This window comes from Microcebus murinus, chromosome 5 (genome assembly GCF_040939455.1).
Source record: "Microcebus murinus isolate Inina chromosome 5, M.murinus_Inina_mat1.0, whole genome shotgun sequence".
Classification (NCBI taxonomy): domain Eukaryota; kingdom Metazoa; phylum Chordata; class Mammalia; order Primates; family Cheirogaleidae; genus Microcebus; species Microcebus murinus.
Genome location: NC_134108.1, coordinates 93,680,302 through 93,687,779, shown reverse-complemented (window position 1 = coordinate 93,687,779; position 7,478 = coordinate 93,680,302).

Genomic DNA, 7,478 nt, shown 5'->3' with positions numbered 1-7,478 from the left:
TCCAGCCCTCTCAGCTGATGGTGGAGATTGTTGAATGGCTTTCCTACAGATACCCATTGGGGAAGCCTGGCCTGTACCCAAGGCTCCCGACTCACTCCAGTCTCCATCTACAAACAAAGGTACCTCTCTCTCCAACTCTTCCCATGACCATTTTTCTCTGATCTAACACTGTCAGCTATTTACCAAAGTGCTGACAAGGAAGGAAAAGGATTATATAACAGTCTTACATTGTAGATAAAGCCATACAGCTTGCAAAGCATTTTCATGTGCATCATTTTATTTGATTCTTACAAGAACCCCAAGAGGAAATTATAAATCTCTCCATTATACAGATTAACAAATTCAGATTTAAAGAGTGCATGAAAACTGTCCAAAGGCACATAGCTATTAAATACCAGAGCTGAAATTCAAATTCAGGTTTTCTGACTCTAACCCCAGAAGAGGAAAACTAATTTTCCTCAGATGCAGGCCAGAGAATATTTGGAACAAAGACACATGGTGGAAAGGTGAGGGGTTGTCAGAGAATCAAACTTGCAAAATGAGCAGCATCTGCTAAGTGGTATCTGGGAGTAGAGTCAAGATATTTGAGCAAAAATGCTCATCATCATTAGTCATCAGAGAAATTCAAATCAAAACTCAATGAAATATCATCTCACCCCAGTTAAAATGGCTTTTATCAAAAAGATAGGCAATAACGGGCCGGGCGTGGTGGCTCACGCCTGTAATCCTAGCACTTTGGGAGGCCGAGGCGGGCAGATTGCTCAAGGTCAGGAGTTCGAAACCAGCCTGAGCGAGACCCCGTCTCTACCAAAAATAGAAATAAATTAATTGACCAACTAAAAATATATATACAAAAAAAAAAAAATTAGCCGGGCATGGTGGCGCATGCCTGTAGTCCCAGCTACTCGGGAGGCTGAGGCAGTAGGATCACTGAGCCCAGGAGATTGAGGTTGCTGTGAGCTAGGCTGACGCCACGGCACTCACTCTAGCCTGGGCAACAAAGTGAGACTCTGTCTCAAAAAAAAAAAAAAAAGAAAGAAAGAAATGATAAATGCCTCAGTTCATGGATACCCCAATTACCCTGATTTGGTTAATTCACACTGTATGCCTGTATCATATGTCCCCTATAAAGATATACAATGATTATATACCCATAATAATTAAAAATGAAAACTTTTTTAAAAAAAAGATATGAGTAACTCTGCCTATTTTCTGAAAATGATGAGGACTGAAACCAGCTTTCGGTTTTTTGATTCTGAACCCTTTCTAGCCTTTACACATTATCTTATTCACATTTGCCCTTGTATTAGCAAGATAAACAGAAACCATATCAGACCAGGTGGTTTCAACGATAGCTCTTAAAATGCCTTACGCTACCAACTTTCCACCTCTAGTTATCAAAGATGACACAGTGGTGAAAAGTGGCCTTTTCTGTACTTTCTCTGTGTTAATGACAGGAAGAATTTTTAAACCACTTTCATAACTCTGAATTGCAGGTACTACTGAAGGTATTGGTGAGAAATATATAAGACCTTAAAAATAAACTTCAAATCTCAACCAGACTAAATGTGGCAATTTTTAAAAGAATGGAGTTGGGAGTGGGGATGATTACACCCGGCATCAGCAAAGCACGCAGGACAGAGGGCATCTCTAATACATGAATGTGGGGATATAAAATGGTTATTTAGTGAGACATATCTAAAACTTTAATTATGGTCATATCTTTGGTCCATCAATTATACTTCTAGGAAATTATCCTAAGGAAGCAAATATGTGCACCAAAATTTAGCAACAAGTTTGTTCATCATAGCATTATTTGTAATCATGAAAAACAGGCCGGGCGCGGTGGCTCACGCCTGTAATCCTAGCTCTCTGGGAGGCCGAGGCGGGCGGATTGCTCAAGGTCAGGAGTTCAAAACCAGCCTGAGCAAGAGCGAGACCCCGTCTCTACTATAAATAGAAAGAAATTAATTGGCCAACTGATATGTATATAAAAAATTAGCCGGGCATGGTGGCGCATGCCTATAGTCCCAGCTACTCGGGAGGCTAAGGCAGAAGGATCGCTGGAGCCCAGGAATGTGAGGTTGCTGTGAGCTAGGCTGACGCCATGGCACTCACTCTAGCCTGGACAACAAAGCGAGACTCTGTCTCAAAAAAAAAAAAAAAAAAAAAAAACAGATAAATGTCCAACTATATAGGCATATACATAGGTATCTAAAAAACATACCCAGGTATGTTTTCTCTGGGTGGCTAGACTATAGGTGTTTTCTATGTACTTCTTATGGTTATTTTCTAGTGTTTCACTAATAAAAATGTCCTGGTTTTGTAATAAGAAAAAAGTATTTTTGTTTTTCTTAATTAAAACATTTTAACAGGATCCAAGGCCAGATGTGGTGGCTGATGCCTGTAATTTTAGCACTCTGGGAGGCTGAGGCAGGAGGATCACTTGGGGTCAGGAGTTCATGAACAGCCTGAACAAGAGCGAGACCCCATCTCTACTGAAAATGGAAAAAACTAGTAGGGCATGGTGACCCATGCCTATTGTCCGAGCTACTTGGGAGGCTGAGGCAAGAGAATCACTTGAGCCCAGGAGTTTGAGGTTGCTGTGAGCTAGGCTGATGCCACAGCACTCTAGCCCGGGCAACACAGTGAGACTCTGAAAAAAAAAAAAAAAAAAAAGAAATGAAAGAAAAGAAAAGAAAAGAAAAGAAAAGAAAAGAAAAGAAAAGAAAAGAAAAGAAAAGAAAAGAAAAGAAAAGAAAAGAAAGAAGGAAGGAAGGAAGGAAGGAAGGAAGGAAGGAAGGAAGGAAGGAAGGAAGGAAGAAAGAAAGAAAGAAAGAAAGAAAGAAAGAAAGAAAGAAAGAAAGAAAGAAAGAAAGAAAGAAAGAAAGAAAGAAAGAAAGAAAGATCTTAACAGGATCCAGAAGGGCAGTGTTTCCTAGTAGCACCCTTACTATCTATCACAGGCTTTGTGACATGATAATGAAATAGCAACAGCAGTCATTGCTAAATAGAGTTCTTTGCCCTTAGGGCAAATCCCTGAGATTGCTCAGACAGCATCACCAATTATTAATCTGAAAGGTCTTCAATTTCATCTCTGGACACTGGTACCCACGCAGACCTCTCTTCATACCAGAATTCTGCCACCCCATCCAACAGGTGCACTCATACAAGTAACTCTGACCACCTCGAGCTCCCCAGGGCACTCCCAGTGCTTTGAAATCCTTTGAAGCCAGCGGCACAGTACGCTGGTTAGAACACAGTGGTTATTAGTAAGAATCAAGATACCCTTGGGTGTGAATTTAGAGCCCCACCACCTACTAGCTGTGAGACCCTGGACAAATTATCCAATATCTCTAGACTTATTTCTTCTTCTATAAAATTGAGATAACATCTGTCATAATATTGTAGGGAAGATTTAATGAGATAATTTATATGGGGCTTAGCATATAGTAACAGGCCACTCCTGATCTGCCCCAATCACTAAAGTGCATGAAATTGTTTCTGGGAGTCAAAGTTTGGTTGTGAGTTTGGAACCTATATATATATACATCATCCGTATGTTAACTTTAATTTCCTTTTTATTGTCCACTAGGGTGAAATGTAACATGTGAACACTTGCATTTCTTCTGCAGATTTTCAGAAATATGACTTCAAATTCAATTTTTCAAAAACATTCCTAGTCCCTAAATTCCTAGACTATTGTTTATTCATCTCAATCTCAAATGTCTAATCAGAAACTTGCTGATACAACTGGATATATCATGAAGTGTTACTTAAAACTGGACTTAAAACTGGTTTTAAAGTTTACCAAAAATAAGTTTGAGTAGTTATATTAGGGTGGTAAGATTTTTGTTCTTTCCTTCTTGAATATTCCATGTTATATTTTATTAGTCATAATATTTTTAAAAAACAGAACCACATACATAGTTAAGTTCCATCTTTAGTTTGAGGAGATTTTATTAGACTTTATTATGGCTTCTCACTCAGAACTACAACCATTTAAATTACTAGAATAGCTGCATACATATGCAAGATGGCATGACCCAACCTTTCCATTGCAAGGTTAAATAGTGGTCCTTAAGGGTAGGAAAGCTTAGCTTGCTACAAAAAGTACCTACTGGGAGAACTATTATCAGAATGGTAAATCTCTGCAGAGTCTAATATCCTCCAGAGGGTGGGAAAATACTCAGAACTTAATAGTAAAAACATTCAGGAAAAGAATTCAGAATGTCAATTCTCTCCCTTGAGGAAAGACTGAAGAGAACGAACTAGGATTACATGCTGGTTAGTAATGGACCAGCTAAAATCTGAGACTCACCACTGAGGCATCAAACCTGAAAAAGAAAGTTAAGCTAGGTTTATAGCTCAGCAAATTAAAATGGAATTAAAATTTTCTTCTAAAATCTTTCTAGGAATGAAATCCCTCGAGATCAAGGGAAACACCCTGGGGCACTACGTACAAAACAGGGAAGCACAGAAGCCACTTCCCCTAAGAGGCATGTTTCTAACAGGCCGATACAAGGCCTGCCCTGGCCTGCCCCTGCAAGCAGCCCAACCCAGGTTTTATGAGGTGGTGCCTGGGCTGAAGTGTCTTGTGCTAGAACTGACACTAGGTGTAAATAAAATCCTATACATTACCAGAGGGACCTCAGAGATCACCTAGTTCAACCACATCCTTTCCCAGACAAAGAAACCATGCCCTCTCCTCTAAGGAAGTGACACGTTAACTCAGCTACGCAGTGTCAGAAAAGGAACTCAGGCCGGGCTCCGTGGCTCTTGCCTGTAATCCTAGCACTCTGGGAGGCTGAGACAGGAGGATCGCTCAAGGTCAGGAGTTCGAAACCAGCCTGAGCAAGAGCAAGACCCGGTCTCTACTAAAAAAATAGAAAGAAATTAATTTGCCAACTAAAAATATATAGAAAAAAAAAATGAGCCGGGCATGGTGGCGCATGCCTGCAGTCCCAGCTACTCAGGAGGCTGAGGCAGGAGGATCACTTGAGCCCAGGAGTTTGAGGTTGCTGTGAGCCAGGCTGACACCACGGCACTCTAGCCCGGGCAACAGAGTGAGACTCTGTCTCAAAAAAAAAAAAAAGAAAAGAAAAGGAACTCAGTTGCTTCCCAGCGCAGGGCTCATTCCCCTCTGCCAAACTTTTGGCCCTGGTGGGATTTCCTGTGCAACCCGCTTCCCTGCCTGTGAAGCAGATATGGGGTGTTCCCAGGCTCTTGAGGAGGGAGGGGAGACGAGCCATGATGAGGGCTGAGGATCAAGCAGCCAGCCCCCAGCTGACTCTCCCATCTTCCTTATTCCACTGACCAAACCCTCTGGGGAGACTTCACCTCTCAGAAAGTCTAGAATCATGAAGACTGACGTAGTTTGAAATCTCCCCAGGAGAAAGGAGGTAACCGGCCGATTCTTTGGTTTGTGCAAGCCTCCTCCTCCACGTTTTCCTAACCCTCCTTCACGGGCTGTTGTGAGCTAACACTGTCCTGGGGAGAGAAAGCTGCAGAAACCACGGCCACAGGCTAATGGTAAGGATCTGCCCCGTGAGAAGTGCTCAAGTCAGAGCCACACTGATGGCGGTAGAACAGCAGGGGAGGGGGAAAAGCTCAGGAATGTAACAAGGGTGAAATCTTTTCAAATGGCTCTATTGAAAGGATCCTGTCTTTAAGCACTTATCAAAATGAGTCATTTTGGTTTTAATGGGCCCCGGAACCTGTAGTAACAATACCACCACCATGAAGCAGGCAGGAACTTGCCACCTGCTGTCCCGGTTGCATCTCACAAGGCAGTAAATGATCCCCATTTTACAGCTGAAATAACAAAGCTCAAAACTCACCTGAGGTTACTTGGTAAATTGGCAGAGGACTCAATCCCAGCAACACTTATCAAATTGTCTTTTTTGAAAAAAACTTTCCTTTCACGTTGCCACTTTGTTTATCCAGGAGAGTTATGAGGAACAAGCTGTCAAAATGTTTCAGGATACAAAAACTTACTTCTATGAGCCTCACGAATTATTTTAACTACAGAATTTCAGATGTCAAACCTAAATGTAAACAGATGTCACTTTTGGAATGAGGCATGTAGATAATTTAGCATTTTTTTTTTCCTGTTGAATCTGGGTCACCACTGCAATCTCTGCAGCGTGGCAACAGTGACACCCTCAGGGGCCACTGGCCTGTAGACATGTCAGTGCCTGCCTGAGCAGCCTCTTTCAGCAGGTCCAGCAGTGGACGGCCCATCAGTGAGCAAGAACCCACCCTGTGAACACTTACCAACTCTCTTCTGTTCCTAGAAGTTGGGAAACTACACAGTTTCTTAAAACTCAACATAAAGATTCAGTGAGCTCCTAAAATTCATTTTAATACAATTTACATCTATTGTGGCTGTGGAAACAATGTCTTCCACCTTCTACTCTTTTGGCTAGCTTAAAGAGAGCAGAAATGGTCAGCCAAGTAAACCTGACATTCTAGCTATTACCCAAATGGTCGGTGCCTCAGTTTCCTCAGGGGTGAAGGATAGAGTTAAGAGTCCTATTGACAAAAGGTTCAGCCTTTCTGGAACAGATCATTTGAGGAAATACATTAAAACCCCTAGCTTTTCTTCATAACAGTGCCTATCAGAATTTCACACTCTCCCCCTGACACTCTCGTGGCCCCCCTGGATTTTGATAGTTCTTGTCGTGTGTGCCCTCATTTGGCATATAATTGCACTTTAGTCTCATTTTTGCACCCACTGCCACACCTAGCACAAATTCTGACTCATTGAAATGCTCAATTAATAACATCAAATTTCTCCTTCCAGTCCCATTGCACTCCCCTTGGAAACTGTGCTCTTTAGAACACTTCCAATAGGACCTGGATCTCACATGTGTGGAAAACAATCACCAAGTTAAAATTGAACTCCACAATAATTATGCCCTCCCTTAAGAAAAAAAAAAATCCCTTGGCCATGAAAAACCAAAGAAAATCTTCTGCTTTTTGGCTTCATGGAAAAGGGCTACCCCTCGGCCAAAAGGGAGAAATAAGTACCTCAACAATCTTCCATGTGAGAACCAGCACAATTTCTCCTCAGAACTACATCTGCCACCCGAAAGCAGCTTCCAATCCAGGCCCACCAGAAAGTCACACATTTTTGTTTTTTCTTGTTATTTAAGTCACCTCAAAAGTTCTTCTGAAGCTACTCAAACCATACAACAGTAGTAGAGAAGGCCTGCCCAAGCCTGCCACAAGCTTCTGTGGAAACTGGCTAACAACCCCCAAAGAGTGGACAGCCAGGTAATTTCAAAAGTATTCTGCAATGGGATCTCTTTATAGGCCAGAACTCATAGGATTTTGAGCTGTCTGACATAACAGGTGTTATTTTTCTATGAAGAGGCTTAAATTCAGGTTCAGAAAAGCCAGACATAGGGTTAATTCTTCTCCTGGACTCACTGGCCTCCAGTGGCCATTTGGCTCTTCCAAATTGACAAGGTTTG